The sequence below is a fragment of the Dromiciops gliroides genome, chromosome 1, assembly GCF_019393635.1.
Source record: "Dromiciops gliroides isolate mDroGli1 chromosome 1, mDroGli1.pri, whole genome shotgun sequence".
Lineage (NCBI taxonomy): Eukaryota > Metazoa > Chordata > Mammalia > Microbiotheria > Microbiotheriidae > Dromiciops > Dromiciops gliroides.
The window spans coordinates 734345221-734365881 of NC_057861.1; the positions used below are offsets into that span (position 1 = coordinate 734345221).

Sequence of the window (20661 nt, forward strand, 5' to 3'; positions counted from 1 at the left end):
TGAACAAATGATTATTGCTGCAGGGTGTGGAGGTGAGTACAGTTGTCAGGTCTGGATATGAGCTTTTCGATTTGTTCTGCTGCAGAGGGAGTGCTGAACTTGGAGGGCTGGCTCTGGGTCTTTGAGAAAGCCAAGAACTCTAAGAAGAGGAGGAGGAGGAGGAGGAGGAGGAGAGCATTCTAGGCATGGGGTCAGCCAGGACAAAGCATGGAAATGGGGAATGAACACTGTGTGTGGGGAATAGCAAGGCTAGACTTAAGGGAGTTCATGGAGAGGAAAGTAGGGATTAGTTCATTGTTTGTTTTTGTGCCTCTAGAAATGGGTACACATTCAACCATACTTACTGTGTGATTGTGATGAAGTTAGTAAAATTGGGATCATAATTCTTGAAGCACCTACCTCCTGGGAATCAGAGATGATGTCTGCAAAGCACTCTTTAACCTTTAAAACATTCCATAAATGTCATCTGTTTTTATCATTGCCTTTGCTCAGGTCATGCCCCACTTGCCCCTCTCCCCACCTTTGACTGCTGATCAACCCTTCCATATACTCTGCCATTTAAAGACAAGATGGAGCCTCCCCTAATTTTTGCCCTTACCAACTAGCTTGCATTGTACACTCTAAAACTATTGCCCCTTTGCACTTTATTTTTTTTAAATTTTTTTTTTTGGGTGAGGCAGTTGGGGTTAAGTGACTTGCCTAGGGTCACACAGCTAGTAATTGTTAAGTGTCTGAGACCGGACTTGAACTCAGGTCCTCCTGAATCCAGGGCCAGTGCTCTATCCACTGCGCCACCTAGCTGCCCCCCTTTACACTTTAAAAAGGTCTTTTATCAATATTTTCCCCTCACCCTTCTCTGTTCTCCCCCACTAAAAAATCCTACAAACACAATATTTCATAAAATATTTGATTTTCTAACAGACACTACCTTTCTATATTTAATTTGCAAAAGAGACAGCACACAGGCAATGAATTAGGCCTGGGGCTGAGGAAGTAGGGCAACAGGGGGGTGGGCTGGAATGCCCTTGGGAAAGTGAAGCTTTTCCCTGAAGAGATCTTATGTTTTAAAGCCAATATTCTTCTAGAAATTATATCTAATATTTAAAATGATATCTAATGTTGTAAAAAAGCATTTTATGGTTTGCAAAGTTATTTATATACATATGTGTGTATATATACACAAGTCTGTATATATGTTGTTGTTTGTCCTTGGTTCTTGAAGAAGACCATAATATTGCAGTGATATCATGACCTGCACTGAATTGAATTTAAATGAGGCTGGGCTGTGCATGGTCACCAACCTCACTCATTCTTCCAGAGCAATCTAGTCCAGTGGAGATTGGTCTGGATATTTTAAGGCATTTGGGGTTAAGTGGCTTGCCTAGGGTTACACACCAATAAGTTTCTGAGGTGAGATTTGAACTCAGGTCCTCCCAACTTGAAGGCCAGTAGTCTATCCACTGCACCACTTAACTGCCCATATATACAAACTGTGGTAAAAAAATATGAAAGTTTTTTAACAGTCGGTTAGGATAACTGAAAGACTCCAGTTTTTGAAGGACCACCCTTTTTGGGAGGAGACCAACAGTCTGCTTGCTGCGCACGTCAGACTGCCTGCTACGCACTCGACTTCCGGGGTGGAGAGAACGGTCTCTCTCTCTCCAAAGGTGGCCTTTAGGTTTGGGTGATTTTTATACGGAAATATAGACTAAGCCTAGACTTAAGACGATTTGTATTGTATTTCTACTTTCCTATCCTTCTAATCAACATTACCTTGTGACTACCATACAATAAAAGCTCTATCTAGAAAACTAGAAGCTTCTTCCATTTACTAGTCTGGGAGATAAATTAAGGGAAAGGTTAAGTAGGGGAGATTTATGATCTAATATCCAATTTTAATCTCACAAAACTGTTCATGGGAAAGATATATGTATTTAGATATCCCACTGTATTTGTGGTGATCCTCATAACAAACCTGTGAAGTTGGTGTTATTATTGGACAGCTGGGTGGTTCAACAGACAGAGTGGCAAGCCTAGAGTGAAGAAGATTCATCGTCTTGATTTCAAATCTGGCCTCAGACAGTTACTATGTGATACTGGGTAAGTCATTTAATCCTGTTTGCCTCAGTTTCTTCATCTGTAAAATGAGCTAGAGAGAGAAATTGCAAATCACTCCAGTATCTTTGTCAAGAAATGTGTAAATTAGGTCACAAAATGTTGGATACAGCTGAAAAAATGACTGAACAAGTGCTTTTATTGCCTCCATTTTACGCATGAAGAAACTGAGGCCCAGAGAGGTTAAGTGAATTACCCAGAGTCCTATAACTAATAAGTATCTGAGGCAAGATTTGAGCTGAGGCTCAAATGGACATCCTGGTCCTGGATGTTATCTACTAATCCACCTTGTTGCCTCATGTAATATCATAAGCAAAGGTCCTGCAAAGGTCAATGGAGAAGGGCATAATGGCCAAGAGTAGGCTGGGTGTCTTTTAAAATGAATAATTAAGCTGGAGATGTATAATAAAAATATGTTATCAGAGAAACATATGGCAATAAAACAAGCTGGGCTCATCATTTGGAGGATTGTTGAAATGATGGATGAATTAATGGATGGATTGATGGATGAATGGATGAAAGAAAAAGTATTTATTCGGCACTGAGAACTATGCTGATTGCTAGGGATACAAATACAAGTAGAGCAATCCCTTCCCTGAACTAGCTTATATTCAAAAAGTATAATACAACACATGTAGGGGGGTGTTGATGGGGGTAGTAGAGGGAGGGATTTGTTTTGGAAAGTCAAAAGTGTAGTTATTAGGGAATAGAATGACACTATTTTCCCAGTAGCCATGGTAGGACTGATTTAATTATTATTAGAGAAATGGAAAGCTGGAGGGTTGAGCATTCGGAAAGGAGACAAGAAGTTAGAATGAATGACCCAGCTTGGGAAGGGCTTGCTTGAGATAGTGGACCACCATTAAGGATGGGGTGAGTCACAAGGCAAAAGTTGTAGAACTGAAACTGCTAAGTTTCTAGTAACGTATAATGGATGGGGAACCAACATGTTCCACTGGTATATTTCCAAGGTCAAGACAACCTAAGCAAAGCACATTGGGTCAAATTTATGGGGCACATGGAAAAGAGTAGCTAAGATGAAAGACACAGATGGGTTATGATTCACAACATTGGAGAGAATTTCCATATTGATGAGAGTAGAGATCCACAAGAGTATCAAAGCATTATATTCAAATGATAACACTACAGACTAATATGAAAGTGACTGTGTCTCCATTATAGAAATTATAGTGTATCTACAGGGACAGAGACTAATAAAGGAACTGCTTATATTGCATTTTAGGATAATAAACTTTGTTGAAAGAGATAAATAAATATGACTCCCATGATAATAGGATCATAGATTTCTAGTTTGAAGGGGCATTAAATAGCTATGTAATACAAGTCTTTCATTTTATCAATTAGGTATTTGAAGTTCAGAGATGTGCCCAATGTCACATAGGCTATTAGATGGCAGAGCCATCATTTGACCTCAGGTCATCTTATTCTATACCCAGTATTCTTTCTATCATACCTGATTGCTATTGTAATGTAAATGAAAAGCTCATTAAAAAGAAACTACAATTTGAATAATTGAAAAACCAATAATGGTCTTAGAGAACAGATAATGAAGTGTAACAGTATCTTCCTGGCAGAAAATTGGGGGGGGAGTTTCCAAGAACAGAATGGGGCCAATATATTGATAGGCTTATCAATATATCAACTGTCAACTGTACTAGTTGTTGTTGTTTTTTATTATCTTCTTTGTTCTAAGGTAGGTTCAATTCTGAGGGATGGGATGGGGTAGATAAATCCAAAAAATAACTATGTTGTAGAAACAAAAGATATCAGATATCAGTATTGATATATCAATCAATGTTTTTTTAGGTGATAGGGAGGATATATGGCTTATGAGATAGTCTCTGATGAAATAAAAATGAGAATCTCCCAGAAAGCCATGGAAAAGTACATGGTACATGGGGGTAGGCTGCAATACTATAATAAAAATAACAATAACTAATATTTCTGGAGTGCCTACTATGTTTCATGTACTATGTTAGTACTTTACAAATATCACTTTTGGTCTTCACAACCCTGGGAGGTAGGTGCTATTAATATTCCCATTTTACTGTTGAGGACTTGTCCAGGATCACAGAGCTAGCAAGGATTTGAGGCTAGATTTGAACTCAGATATTCTTGATTCCAGGCCCAGCACTCTGTGCATTGTGGTGCCACCTAGCTATACTCATGAGGTTATAAAGTTAAAATAGAGGTATTAGAGATAGAATGTAACAGGGAATTATGCAGATGTGGGATAAAGGATGCCATTAAAGAGATGCAGGAGTCAAAAGGAAGATGGACTGGTCACTTTTTAAGAGGGAATTCCATTGGTATCCTTAAAATATCATGAGAAATTGAGAAGGCCTCTGGCATATCAAGCATAAATTTAAATGTGGAAAACAGCCACATTGGTGAATTGTAGTTGTCATTGGAGGGAATGACTATCTGGATGAGATCACAGATCGTATTGTAATACGTCTTCTTTCTTGGTCAGGTGTGGTTTGTACAAGATTACCCCCAGGTCCCTTCCAAATTCTGTGATTCTCTAGTACCCAGATTTCAAGTCATCAGCCAAGAAAAGCAGGCTTCTACTCTTATCTCCATTCAGGTCCTTCAAATTTAAATTGGTGGTTGCTGCAATTAACATGCCTTCCATTCTTGGCTAATGTAACCCCCCTCGAAGAAAAACCTCTTTTAAAACTTTATTTCCTTTTATAGTGAAAGATTCCTTTCAGGTGGGGGCTTGGACCACATGTTGCTGGTGTCCCTTCCAATTAAGAGAGTCTGTGATTTTGATCTTAAAGACAGAAGTCAGAATCTCTGGATTTTGAACTTGAATCAAGTCTCATAGACTTGAACCTGGAAGGGATCTTAGATTTCAACCTCCTTGTTTTACACACACACACACACACACACACACACACACGCTTTGGCTTTGGGACAACTTGTATCTCCTGCCCTCATCAACCTGTATTTTTCTCATGAAGAAACTACTGAGGACTTGAGGTGACTTTACTTCACAAATTGACATCTGCTAGGGTTTTCTCACTACGGTTCCCAAGCAACTTTCTCTCACTCCACAGAGCTCAAGCCAGGGATCCGGGGCTGCCCCTCCTCTTGAGCTAGTATCACAGGCAGTGGCTGCTGTGTCTGTTTCGCCCTAGATTCCATTTACTCCAGACAGTCATAACTAAGGATTCAGTCCATCTGGATACAGAATCAGTTCCAGGTACCTTCATTTGTAGTTCCGAAATTCACCATCAAATTTCCCAGGAAGGTCCTATCCCATGGAACATTGAAATCTCCCAAATCACACTTCCTCTTGGTTATAGCAAAATCCATTTAGTCAACACACCCTCTCTCCTTTCACAAATTTACATAAAGTAAATACCAATTCTCTATCCTCTACCCAAGCAAACACTGTTCTTCATTTTGTACCATAAACACAGGGAATGATCTCCTTACACACCTACCCTATGTTCAAGTAATTTATAATCAGCTAAGTACTACTAGCAGCTAGCAGCCAACCCTTGATGACCAATTGTTTCCTTTCTAAAATCTACTAATTCTCATTGTGAGAATTCCCGCAATCAATAGAATCGATAGATATTTTCTTAAAACCTTTGAAGATGAGAACACAGCCAGGCAAACCTGTATATTATCCACAAACATTAAATTGACTACATTTCAGTTTCTCAGTAAACATACCAGGTATGCTCACATTATCCCTGTTTTCCCTTTTTTTTTTTCCTCCTTATTATAATGAGTTCTCCCCTTCTGTCCAGTTCTCTTGGCTATATATTTTATAAAGAGATTTTTTAAAATTCATAATTAAGATAGATATCTTTCTTTTCTTTTTCTCAATGTTTTAAAAATAAGTGTCCTTCACAAAGAACTCTGATGCCTCATTGTGGCATGGAGGTGACCCTGTGTTCTTTTAGCCATGCCAGCAGTGCAAAAAGTTCTGGCAGGTTCTGCCATACTGGAAAGGCTTTGCGCATGGTCCTGGCAACAGAATACATCTGTTTTCTGATGAGCAGCCTAGCTAAGTAGAGAAAGGCTCATTACCAGCAGGCTGGTGACTTGGTGATGAATTATTTGGCCATGGCAACTCATGAAACAAAGAAAAATACAAAATGGTCCTCAACTGGCAACACTGGTTTAGAATATAAACTCATTTGTCAACTCTTATAGAAGAGGATTATGAACAGTAGGACCTCATAAAACAGTGAAGAGCAATGGAGAAAAAAACCCACAAGCTTAGAGAAGGCTTGGCAAGATACATCTAAGCAAAATCACCCCAAGGGCATTTAAGGATGAACTGGGAAGGAGGACAATGAACAGATGAGAAATGGAAAATATCTGTCAAGATTCTATAACAAACTCTTTTCTCCATCAATGACAGTGGAGTCACCACATTTGGACTCTCACATCACAGTCTGTAATAAGCTATATGAGGGAGTAGGACAGGCAATAAATAAACCAAAGCAGAAAGAACAGCTGGACTAGCCTAGATATAAATAGCTCCAGTCTTCTATTGGAGGCAACCCAATTTTGAGAGCAATGGAGGATCAATTCTCAAGGTATCTGAAAGAGAAGAGTAAAACAAACTTGGGGGCAAGGGGTGGGGGTAGGAATAAAACCACAGACAAAAACAAAAAGGAAATGAATTATCAGTAACTAGTGATCCCAGTGACTACTTTCCTATTTTTTAAAGATAATTCCCCAAATATTTATGAGAAATATTTGATGGATGGTTTGAGGATGGAAGAGGTAGTCTCTCACAAATGATATTCTTTTCTTGGGGGGGGGGGCGTGTGGCATGCAATGATGGTTAAGTGACTTGACCAGGGTCACACAGCTAGTAAGTGTCAAGTGTCTGTCAAGATAACGGAAGGTGATAGATGAGATTTGGCAGATACTCAGGAGCCCACCTGAGTGGACTACTGGCTGATTTGACTGGATTAGTGGTTGACTAGATTCTAAGCACATCTGGCTGGTACTTGAGAGTACTTAAGAAAGCATGGTTCTCAGAATCTAAAAAAACTTTCAACTTCCAGCCCAGTCAACCAACCAACTTGAAGAACCTCCCATTTCTGACTACCAGTTGAAAGGACTGTACGAATTTAGCCTAAAACAAGCAAATATTCAGGGGAGGTGTGAGATCTGTCCTGGTTTAACAAATCTGTAGTCCCCACCCCCTTTGGTACCATTATAATGGCACACTTTATCCCACACTGCATTCTCACATTTCCAAAATGTGTCTTCCCTTTTGAAGGTTGCAACAAAATTTACTCATCTCCAGATGCCTGGAACCTTTTCCACAATCCATGACTGCATAACACTTACCCAGAGTAGTTTCATGGTCAGTATGAGGGAGTTTTTTAGCCCCTAGGAATACAATTCACCTAGGTCTGAAAGTAGTTATTGTCCTTCCTACAAAAAGTTGCTGCTTCATGTACTTGGAGCTCTGTTTCTCACAATGGGAAGAGATTTGTACCTTTCCAATGGACCCATTTTTACACTTTTACTTTGTGACCAAGGATACACGTTTACAAAATATCTCACTAGATTTAGAGATGCAGTAAATTCTTTGGCTGAGGAAGGATAAAATCAGTCAATCAATAAGAATTTATTAAGCACATCTTACATGCTAGTCCTGGGGATATGAAGGAGGGAAAAAACATAGTTCCTACCCTCAGGGAGTTCCCATTCTATTAGAAAAGACAGGGAGCGGCTAGGTGGCACAGTGGATAGAGCACCGGCCCTGGATTCAGGAGGACCTGAGTTCCAATCCGGCCTCAGACACTTGACACTTAGTAGCTGTGTGACCCTGGGCCAGCCACTTAACCCTCATTGCCCTGCAAAAAATAAAAATAAAAAAACCAACAACAACAGAAAAAACAATATACAAATAACTGTACATAGGACATAGATATATGTATATGAATGTATTACAAATCATTAAAAACAATTTGGTACTGATTTTTAAAAAAAGATCAGTGGAACAGAATAGGTACACAACATACAGATGCAAGCAAACCTAGTTTTGATAAACATAAAGACTTCAGTTACTGAAAAAAGGTTTCGTTATTTGACAAAAACTGCCAGGAAAACTGGCTAAAGGTCTAGGAAAAATTAGGTTTAGATTAACATCTCATACCATATAACAAGACAAGCTCCAAATGGATGGATATATGAGTTCTATTTAAAACGCCACATCATAAATAAATTAGAGAAGCAAGGAAGAAATCACCTTCTAGATCAATGGATAGAGAAAGAGTTCATGATGAAAGAAGGGACAGAGAATCCAAGTCATTCCCCAGTTGAGAAATGGTCAAAGGATATGAACAGGCAGTTTTCTGATGAAGAAATCAAGGCTATCTATTGCCACATGAAAAAATACTCCAAATCACTATTGATTAGAGAAATGCAAATTAAAACAACTCTGATGTACCACCTGACACCTATCAGATTGACTAATACGACAAAAAAGGAAAATAACATATGTTGGATAAGCTGCGGAAAAATCGGAACACTAATGCATTGTTGGTGGAGCTGTGAACTGATCCAACCATTCTGGAGAGCAATTTGGAATTATGCCCAAAGGGCTAGCAATACCACTTCTGGGTCTTTTTTCTAAAGAGATCATAAAAAAGGGAAAAGGATCCACATATACAAAAATATTTATAGCTGCTCTTTTGTGGTGGCAAGGAATTGGAAATTGAGGAACTGCCCATCAACTGGAGAATGACTGAACAAGTTGTGGTATATGAATGTAATGGAATTCTATTGTGCTGTAAGAAACGATGAGCAGGAAGAGTTCAGAGAAACCTGGAAGGACTTGCATGAACTGATGATGAATGAGATGAGCAGAACCAGAAGAACATTGTACACAGAATCATCAACATTATATGTTGATCAACTGTGATAGACTTGATTCTTCTCACCAATACAACGGTACAAGAAAGTTCCAAAGGGCTCATGATGGAAAAGGTTCTCCAAATCCAGAACAAAAAGAATTGTGGAATATAGATGCTGATTGAATCATACTATTTCTTTTGTTTTGGTGCTGTTGTTTTTCTTTGAGGTTTTTCCTTTTTGCTCTGATTCTTCTTTTATGACTATTGCAGAAATATGTTTAATGTTATTATGTGCATATATATAACCTATATCAAATTTCCTGCTGTCTTGGGGAGGGGGTGAGGGAGGGAGAAAAATTTGAAATTGGAAATCTTATAAAAACAAATGTTGAAAACTATTACTACATGTAACTGGAAAATAATAAAATACTTTTATTTAAAAAAAAGACGGAACAGAGAGGACTATACGAGGTAAAATAAACAATTTTGATGTTATAACATTTGACAGTTTGTGTACAAAGAAATATACAGCACAAATGGAAGATAATCTTAAAGGGTGGGCATGTTGCTTTCAAAGCATTAATGTGTATGATAGGCTGAGTAGTGCAAGTAGTGGCAACAGGAGTAGGGGAGAGGCGTAATGTTCACAGTCAATGTGTCTCTCTGCCATCTTTAGTACAGAAGACATAGGTCAGTAACTCAACACTATGAAGCTGGCTCTATTTACACAGTGGCCTGAGTTATTTACTTATGGATGCCTATGATACAGGGTCATCAACTAGGATTTGGAATTACAATAGACCTTAGAGATGACCTATCAGATGTTGTTGCATAAATTTTGGGTTTGTGCGTTTTGTTTTATTTTTGTAATTTTGAATACTTATACTCTCATATATTAGGAATCAATTTATTCTCCCCTTCTTTTCTAAAGAAGAGAGACTTTGGGAGGTGGGAGGAGCTATGATCACTATCTTATTTATTTGGAAAAAGAGATCAGACAATCTGCTTGGTCTCAGAGCTGGGAGCTGTATAGAGGTTGATTTAGGCTGGATGGAAGGAGAAACTTTTTTTTAAAGTTGTAAATGTATTATACATCAGTCAGTTTATTCACTTAAAAACCAAGAGCAGAGTACAAAAGGCCTGTGACCTCCTTTCAAGTCAGAACATATTTCAAATTACATGTTTTCTTTTAAAAGTATTGTCAACACAAATTTATTTATAAAAGTTGTATGTGTGCATGTATACATACAGATTTATAATTTTCAGTCAATACCCTCATTACATTTATAAATACAAGATTTACACAGCATCCCATCAGGAAAAAAAATTAAAACTTCTTGAAGGTATTTACATAATATTTCATACACATCAAACATTCACAGGAGTATATCATTAGAGTTGGGTGATGTTCAGTGGTCCTTTTAATGTTGCAGCAAAAATTATATATATATATATATATGTATGTATATATATATATATACACATACATATACATATATATGTATATATATCCCGCCCCCCCATAAAACATCTTAAAATATTACCGAGGGCTTCATAGTGAAACTTGGCCCACTAAAGCATCACTCTTTTTTTTTTTTTGCAGGCAATGGGGGGTTAAGTGACTTGCCCAGGGTCACACAGCTAGTAAGTGTCAAGTGTCTGAGGCTGGATTTGAACTCAGGTCCTCCTGAATCCAGGGCCAGTGCTTTAACCACTGTGCCATCTAGCTGCCCCTAAAGCATCACTCTTTGAGAAAGAAATTTTACATGAGTGTTCCCATGATATTCAGCAAGTGAAAGAAAGAGATTGATATGAAGTCCAAGTATCATAAGAAATGCACATTAGAGAACAGTTAAGGCAGTCATGCAATTAATGGGAACAAAGATTGCCCAGGTCAGTTAAGAGAGAGGGAAGAAGGGAGAGGAGAGAGGGGAGAGGGAGCTGAGTACCAATGTAATAATTGTGTATGATTCTGGATAAATATTCCCTTAGCACCCAGTGATTTCATCCCACACACAGTTAGGAAGGTTCACATTTATTGAGCCTTGAAGGCAAGGGAGTAATCTCAAATTCTATTAAATGTGCCAACTAAAAATGTTCTTTTCCTTTGAAACCACTTTGGATCAGTCCTAGAATTTAGTAGTTCTACTTGATCCATGTTTAAAGAACCCTTTCTATGTTTAAAAAAAAAATAATTGCTCTCTGTATTATTACTGCACACTGGCATGATGAATTTTGCTATAGTCAAGACCCGGGAAGGATAAAATAAGTAAGGATCCTGCAAATTGAAATTAAGATGATTCCCTTCCTAAGAGTAACTATATGATGTAGTCCCCTCTCCAAACCGCATAAACTGACTGGGATATACATTCAAAGAAATCAGCAGAAACACAGAAAGGAGCCTTAACTGTTTCTTATAAAGAGAATGTAGCCCCTGTTAAAGCCTGCATGGTTTGCTTCAAGCAAAGGTGGTCTTGAAAGATAACACATGCCCCATGAGTGCTTGGTCCTCCTGTTGCTTTTCTCTCTGTTGTGTCTATTCTTTCCTCTTCTCAGGTGAAGGAGGATTCAAGATGAAACAGGATTTGGTTTTGATCTTGTGAGATTCAAAAGGCTGGAGAACCAAGGATCTAGTGAAAGCATCATCAAAACTCCAAAGAACAACCCAGCATTGAACCAGACTCCTAAGCTCAAATAATGGTTGCTGGTGGGACTTGATCCATTACTTACACCATATTTGAAAGTGAACTTGGTAGAGGAAATCTTTTTAAGCAGCTGCTTTAAGGTGGAGTCCACTCTCCCTAGGCATGAAGGTGGTACAGAAAGGAGTGTCCCCTAAATCCCAGGGGAATGTTTGGTACTTGTATATATTGTGTATAAATATCCTTTGTAAAAGTTAATTGACAGGGGCAGCTAGGTGGCACAGTGGATAGAGCATCAGCCCTGGATTCAGGAGTACCTGAGTTCAAATCCGACATCAGACACCTGACACTAGTTGTGTGACCTTGGGCGAGTCACTTAACCCTCATTGCCCCCCTCCCCCAAAAAGTTAATTGATGTCACTTGACTACATGATACTGGGATGATAAGAGCAGAATCAATTAATAATATAAGGGAGATGTTAACTATAAGTAGTAATTAATGCTGGGGAAAGCCATCAGAATGGGGATGTGTTTGAGTCAATGACATTAGAGGCAGAGGCACCTCAAATCCTATTAGAATGCAAGTTTATTGAGGTCCCAGATTGTCCTTGCTTTTGTATCTGTATCTCCAATACTTAGTACTTCCTATTTGAGATAGTTAATAAATGCTTTTTCATTCTTTCATTCAACTCCATAGGACTATAAGCTTCCTGAGGGCAAAGACTGTCTTTTGCTTTTCTTTGTATCTGCAGTGCCTAGCACATTGGTGCTTGATAAATGTGGTCCTATTTGACTCACCACTATTTTGCATTATGTGCAGTTTCTTCCATTATTTTACATATTAAATTTAATGCTAAGCTTTAGAATCACAAATGATAAAATCATAGCCTTCAAAGCTAGCCAGTATTAGAAGCTACATAATCCAACCTTCTCCTTTTGAACCATGTGCCTTTAGTAAATATCAGTATTTGCCTTGGGTTAGATAGTGGTTTATAAAGCCAGTGAAACAAACACAGTGGAGATGAAGATGTAAAATGCGTGAAAATAAATCCCAAAATTTTATTTCCCTAAAAACCAAGCTGGGGGACATAGCCATAACAAATCAATTGAGTATCCAGGGGAAGCAGCATGAAACCTTTCCTGAAATCAAATGTATAAGTCTTCTGATAATAATAAAAAAGTAATTAAGACAAATTCAATTGAGGGTGGGGAGAAAGAGACCCTAGGATACAACGAAAATGTTGGGGAAGGGAATAGCTAGGTGGCACAGTGGATAAAGCACCAGATCTGGATTCAGGAGGACCTGAGTTCAAATTTGGCCCCAGACACTTGACACTAGCTGTGTGACCCTGGGCGGGCAAGTCACTCTCATTGCCCTGCAAAAACAAAAACAAAAAACAACAACAAAAAAGAAAATATTGGGGAAGCCACTGACATTAAAGGGGTAGGGAAGGGTGAGACTAGGGCCAGGAGTCTCATTTGGCAAGCAGCTGCTATAACGGAGGAAGAGAACCATTTGGTAGTTTTCTATTTTAATTATTTATTCCTACTAAGTAGAATTTAAGCTCAGTTCTTTCTATGACATTGAAGAAGTGTATTGCTAGCCAAACATAAGTGTAACAAATATTAAAATGACAAAATCTTTTAGAAATCACTTTAAACTTTTAAGTCCTCAACGTTTTAGTTTCCTGAGACAAAGCCCCAGTTGGATCACCCTAGTTTCTGCTGCACCATTTAGTATGTCATGAATAAACACCAAGCCCTTCAGCTCTGCTCCAGGAACATTTTGCCTGAATAAAAAAAGTGTCATTTGCTCATTTATTTCACTAAATCTCCAACAACCACAAACACATTTTTGGCAAACAAACCTGGCATGGTTTGGGGGTCAGTGAGACAAGTCTGAACCGCTATAGTTCTGACAAGAGCAAGGATGTCTCTTTTTCAAAACTTTACAGAGAAAGAAAGTCAGAGAAGAGGAGAGAAAGTGGCAATGGGGAAAAGAGAAGGAAAGAGGAGGAAAGGAAAGAGGGAGACAGAAAGAGAAGGAAACAGAGGGGGAGGGAGGGAGGGGAGGAGGGAGAGAGGGAGAGAGGGAGAGAGAGAGAGAGAGAGAGAGAGAGAGAGAGAGAGAGAGAGAGAGAGAGAGAGAGAGAGAGAGAGAGAACACAGTTGTGTAACTTCCTTGACTGGTATAATTAATTTTCTTGTAAAGAAAGGCAAAATTAAAGGGGTCACCATTTTTTCCAGCTGTATTTTCTGTGAAGCAATCCAAAAGGGCACCCTTCCCTAGGTCCAGCAGCAGGAGAAGAAGACAAGAACATGCTCCCTGCACCCGCAGCAGGAATAAAGGGTTTCTTAAACCATGGTAAACTCTTACTGGTTTCCTCCCCAACCATGACTTTCCCGCCCCCTTTCCTCAAAAGCCCAAGTCAGCAGAATCAACCCTAAGCAAACAAGCCTATTTCCCACTTGAATTCTTTTCATTGTGTGCTGCAAAGAGAGCCTCCAGGTAAAAGGTCATCAGTTGGAACAGTGCAGGTCAGCTCCCTTCCTGAACTTGGGGCCAGATTCCCAGGAGGAGGAATTGCATTCCCTGCATGGTTCTTTCCATTCTATGTTAAGCCAAGCTGTGTGCTGCAGAAGACCGGGGAGGTAGTGGAAATGTCGCAACAGCTGTGCTCTCTGCACTTGGGGTTTGGCTTCCTCTAGAAAAACTCAAAGGGGAAAACAAAGTTCCTGACATCTCTGGGCAAACCATCATCCTCCCACCCTGCTTTCCAGACACCCGAGGGGGAGTGTGGAGCATCAACAAGTGCCATTGTGCACAGCTGTCCAACAATAGGCAGACTTTCGCCCTTCCACCCCTTCTCTCCTGGGGCTCTGCTCCCCAATCTCGACTGACTGAGGGGCAGCCTGGGATCTGTGTGGTATCCTGAAGCCCTCTGAGCTTGGCCATTGAGCCTGGCCACCTGCAGCATGTGAAGGGACAGGCCTGGCTGCCTTCAGAGGCCCTGGGCTTCATTTTTATGGTTTTTTCTTTTACACAGGAAAAGTCATTTCATGGACAGCTTCTTGGGCAAAGCTCTGGCACACAGTAGGTGCTTTAGTAAATGCCTTAGTAAATGACTTTACTTCAAAGGATAGGAAGATGAACAACTCTTGGGTCTCAGAGCCCAGAGTGTGGTCACTCTACTACGTAGTTGTATTTTTTAAATGGGTATAGGTTTCTGCAGAGCAGCTAGGTGGCACAGTGGACAAGTGGAGAGAGTTCCAGCCCTGGAGTCAGGAGGAGTTCAAATCCGAACTTGGACACTTACTAGCTGTATGACCCTGGGCAAGTCACTTAATCCTCTTTGCCTCAGTTTCCTCATATATAAAATGAGCTAGAGAAAGAAATGACAAACCACTCCAGTATCTTTGCCAAGAAAACCCCAAAAGGGGTCCCAAAGACTTGGACATGACTGAACAGAAGAGAAGACATTAATCCCCTTCCTGCCTAACACAAAGTTCTCCACAAATGACCTTGTTCTCATGCCCTCCCGGATAGTCCTCTATCATTGATTCCCACATCATGATTTCCCTCTCTCTCTCTCCTACCTACAGATATATAACTCTTATAGCCTAAAAAAGTCCTCAAGTTATCACCCAAACTCTCTGCTCCCTGTTATCATCAACCTTCTAAAAGTCAACAAGAGTACTCTATCCTTCCTCTGCACATGCTCACTTATTCCTCTGCATTCCAGAACACCCCTCCCCTTCCCTTCTCAGTCCTGCACTCTTTTCTGGCTCTACTCCCATCATCTGTTTGCTCCTTCTTAGTGCTGTTGACTGGTTCTTCTTCCTCCCTAAGCCCAGGTGTGAGAAAATAATGTGTTTTGGAACTCCCAAAGGTCCCAGCTGGAGGGGATTTAGATTGATTGGATTGACTGACTGCTGATTGACTCACTTGAAGCTGACTTGATTGAAACCTGAAATGCTGGCTGGGTTGGGGGGACTCTGACCTCAACACGGGACTACTCTTTTTTTGTTGTTGTTCGTTTGGGTTTTTTTTGCAGGCAATGGGGGTTAAGTGACTTGCCCAGGGTCACACAGCTAGTAAGTGTCAAGTGACTGAGGCCAGATTTGAACTCAGGTACTTCTGAATCCAGGGCTGGTGCTTTAACCACTACACCATCTAGCTGCCCCTGGGACTACTCTCAAGTCCAGTGAACCAATGGATTTGGGTGATGCTAGCCAATTAGCTTGAAGCATTGTGTAAGGATGGCCTTTCCTCCAGATGCAGAGAAAGCTTCTATTCACAGTTGCTCTTGGGAATAGGCTCATGGTGGAGAACTTGAGGAAGGAGGAGGCCAGGCTGCAGCTATAGGCTAAATAGGCCTTTTCTTAACTTTCTTACCCAGTGTTCTCTTTTTACTAATACTTGGTATGTTTTAATAAATGTTTAATACCCCAAACTGGTGCTAAAGCTTTTAATTTATAAGTAATAAATATATTAGAAACCCTAGCTAATTTTCCCTACACTTGGGACAGAAATAAGGCAACTACACATTTAATGTTAAATGTCATACAGGCATTCTCAAAGGCTCTGTCCTCAGCCCTCTTCTCTCACCATATCTCCTTATTTCATTCATTTCCATGGTTTCGATGATCCCCTATATGCAGATGATTCCAAATATCCCATTTCCAGCTTACTCCCCTGAACTCCACTCTTTCGTTTATGATTGCTTGGTGTACGTTTGTACCTTCGAGGTCCTCTTTGCAGTACCTCCGACTCAATATGTATAAAATCAAATCCATTCAAATTTATTGATGCATTGCCATTATCCTCCCTGCCCCCCAAAAAAACCCCTCTGTATTTTTGTTGATGGCAGTCACCCAAGCTCAACATTTAAGAATTACTTTAAACTCTTTACTCACCATTATACCCAATATCCAGATGCTGTTTTATTAAATCTAATTTCACAATGCCTTTTACATCCACCTTCCCCTTACCTGTTTTAATTCCCAGTCACTACCCAAATTCTCCTGACCTCTGGTTTAGACATTTGTCATAGTCTCCTAACTGCTCACCTTACCTCCAATTGCTCAATCGGTAAACGTTTAGAGATCCAAAGACAAAAGCTGAAATAGTCCCTGTCTTCAAGGACATACATTGGTTCTGCAGGGGGAAACGCCATGTATACATATACATTTACTAAAAACCAAGGATATAAAATGTGTAAGGATAATTTTGGCAAAGAGGTGCTAACATCTGGGACACTGAGTTTCTCTTCTTGCAAATGATTCCTTCCCACTGCCAAAGTAATCTGATCAGGTCACAGAATTTTCAGTGACTCCCTGCTATGTATCAAATAAATTATAAACTCCTTATACTCCTTAGTATGTCCTTCTTGGTCTGGCTCTAACCCATCTTTCCAGTCTTGTCTTATTTCATACTGTTCCCCTTTATGTTCCAGATGAACAGGACTCCTAAGGATGCTGCTATCCTTCTCCATCCTCTCCCACCTTAACCCATGTGTGCACACTATATTTAATGCCTAAGACTAGTTCCCTCCCCATGTCTGCCTTTAGGACTCATGCCCTTCCCTCAAGGTCTAATTCTTATATCATCCCTCTAAAACCATTCCTGAACAACCAGACTTGATTATCCTTACTTTTACATCCAAGAAATCCCAAAAGATCTGGATACATTTCAGGGATTCAATCAATGAATGGGGTAAAAAAAATCTTTTTTTTTTCACTAATCTCTGAAATTTAGCATTTCCTTCTATTATAATTAGACAAACATTATTCTGAGAAAGGGTTCGTGGGCTTCACGAGACTGCCCCCCCCAAAAAAAAAGGTAGAGTACCTCGGGCCTGGACTCAAGGAAATCCTTTCATCTCTGCTTTCCCTAGTTTCTATTTGACCTTTCCTGGGTTCATTTCACATCCTGACTCATCTTTATTTGTATAGATGTCTCTTCTTCCACTAAACTGTAAGTTTTGAATTCCCAGAACTGAACACAAGATTTTGCATGCAGTAGACATTATATATGTGTTTAATTGAGTTGGAAATTAGATCATATGGGTAAGGTGTTTTGTGCTGTCTAAATGTGAGCTATCATTAGGATATGGATTGACTCTTCCTCTTTCATAGAATCTCCCCAAAAGGACCTTTGGGTTCTCCCAGGCTTACCCATAGCTAATGAAGAACACCCCCAGATCCCAATATTTTCTACAGTTAATAAGTTGTCACTTATCTAGATGTTATTTACTTGCAGGCTCCCAGCAAGAGGGCCACCCACTTCCTCATGATGCAGCCAATCCCACTTTGAGATGGCTCTGTTAGGCAGATTTTCCCAACAGAAAGGAAAATCTGTTTTGGTTTGTTTCCCTCCTCTCCAACTTTCACCCTTTACTTCTAGTTCTGCCAAGCAGAGCCTGTTTAAAACCTCTTTCATCTGACAGCCCTTCAAATACTTGAAGAGAGCCCATCTATCGCTCCCCACCTCCCCCAGCAGTCATCTTATCAAGCTAAACATCCCTTTGGTTTAAATAAATTTGCCAATCTTCACATGGCATGAAATCAATGACCTTCACCATCTTGGCTGCCCTCTCTAGATGCTGTCAAGCTTATCAGCACCCTTCCTAAAACACGCTACCCAGAATTGAACACCATTCTCCAGGCATGGTCTAACTAGGGCTGAGGACAACAGGTGTATCACCAACATGGCCCTGGACCCACCAAAAATTAATAACTCCTCAAGCTCTAGCAGTGGGAATAGCAGAATTTTCATCAGAGAAAGTTCGTCATAAATGCTTGTTGACTACTGACTGACCTCCAATCCCAGAACCATGCTCCTTCAGGCCCACTGCCAACTTTGGGTCTGAAAAGTGTGGTCAGGGCCAGTTGGATACAGGCCATGTAAAATGGGTGAAGCTGATAGGTAGAGAAACCTATCTACAAGGTTCATTTACTACACTGATAGGGAGTGGGGATGCTAACAGTTCAATACAAGAAAACTTTGGGAGTCTTAATCTGCCAAATAAAATAGTTTCCTTGGAGCTAAATAAATATTCTCCTGTGGACTGACCCGAGGAATCAACCAGCTGCTTCTATTTAAAGAATCCCCTCTGTCTCCCTTTGTCCACTTGATCAGATCAGCTCCAGGAAGAGCCAAGCTCGGTCATTTATGAAGTCCCCCCTTTCCCATAAGGAGACAGAGGACATGGAGAAGGAGATGGGCAGCAGCTGCTGCTTCCATCTCAGTTGACTTGTCACAAGGCTAGAGCAATTAGGGCTGGAAAGGACCTTAGACAGGACCCAGCCTAATCTCGTTTTAAGAATGAGAAAGTTTGGGTGGTTTGCTTGACCAATGAACAATGCTGCTGCTGCTGCTGCTGCTGCTGGTGGTGGTGGTAATAAGGATAATGGTGGTAATGGTAATGCTAAGGATAATATTAACAATAAGCACTTATATAGAGTTTTAAAGTTTGCAAAACACTTAAAATATATCATTACATTTCAGCCTCCCTGTAATCCTTTTGAGGTTGTTAAACAAGCACTGTTGTGCCTTTTTTATAGATGGGGGAACTGAGGTTCCAATGAAATGAATAACTTGCCTAGGGATCAAGTGGATAGTATCAGAGTCAATACTGGAACCCTGAGATGACTGAATGCAGGTACAGTACCTTATCGACTCTGTTTGTACATGGCTGTCTCCCACACCCACCTGCACCCCTACCCCCATTAGGTTATCAGCTTCTTTTTTGTTGTTGTTTGCCTTTCTTAGGCATCATCTACACTTAACACAGTGCCTAGTACACAGAAGGTGCTTAATAAATACTTGCAGACTGATTCTCTTGGTCATGGTCAACAGCTTTTTGCAAAATTTTACAGGTTGAAGTGAATAGAGTCAGGAAGACCTGAGTTTCAGTCCTCCCTGAGACCTTTACTAGTTGTATGTATGACCCAAGGCAAGTCACTTCACCTGTCTTGGACTGCTTCCTCATTAGAAAAATGGAGATAAAAGTAACACCTTTCACACTGGATTGTTGTGAGGACCAATTGAGAGAATAAATCTATTTTATGTCATTTTATCATATCAACAAATATTATCTATTATGTTGTCATTTGTAAAGTGATTGACACACCTCAAACTGATATAGAAACATGAGCAATTGTTATTACTAATCTCTTCCAAATTTAAAAGATTTGCATTTTAACATAGGATTCTAGATAAGCCCTCCCTCCACCCCCACCTCAGCCCACACATTTTTCCTTGAGTTTTGAATTTCCAGTGGTGAAATTCCTGCCACCATAATAGGTAAGCCATTCTGTTCAATTAAGTAAGCATTTATTAAGTACTTACTATATGCAAGACACTGCATTGGTACTTGGGGATACAAAAATATGGAAAAGACAAAACAATCTAAAATCATTTCATTCTATGGGTGCATAGAGCACATACCCAACAAAGTGTCATATAAGGACAGTTGAGGAGGGAGGGAGCAGCAGTAGCTGGGGGAATCAGGGAAGGCTTCATGGACGTGGCATCTGAATTGAGCCTTGAAGGATGATAGAGTCTGACAGCTGGTCCTGAGGAGTGAATGTGTTCTAGGCACAGGGGATAAGTGAACATAGGTCTGCATATACTATATATATATATATATATATATATATATATATATATACCATATGCATATACTATATGAATATGGCACTGAAGATGGAGGATCCGGTGTGTAGAAAGGCTCATAGCCCAGTCTGGCTGGAAAGTTGAGTTCCTAAAAGGAAATGGTATAACATAATCCTGGATGGGCAGATGGAAGCCAGATTGAGATGCAGGTCCAACAATGCCCCTCCCCTGCTCAGGAACCTTCAATGACTGCCTGTTTCCTCTGGGATAAGATATAACCTCCTCTGTTTGAGATTTCAGACACTTCATAATTTGTCTCCCATCTACTTTTCTAGGCTAGTTTCATATTACTCTCCTATACTCACTCTGCCATCTAGCCAAACTGGCCCATCCCATATATAGCTTCTAAACCTTTGAACAA

The 20661-nt window shown here is 40.0% G+C and overlaps 1 long non-coding RNA gene across 2 annotated transcripts in view; it reads right to left on the reverse strand.

Annotated features, from left to right (window-relative positions):
- Positions 1 to 20661, reverse strand: part of LOC122737281 — a 120618-nt gene that overhangs the window by 23492 nt on the left and 76465 nt on the right. The window contains exon 1 of one of the 2 annotated variants that reach the window (XR_006354241.1): positions 13856 to 13975. The exons of the other annotated variant lie outside the window; for it this stretch is intronic. This is a non-coding gene — a long non-coding RNA (uncharacterized LOC122737281). Of the gene's footprint in view, positions 1 to 13855; positions 13976 to 20661 lie in introns of those variants that run through there. 2 annotated transcript variants of the gene reach the window in all.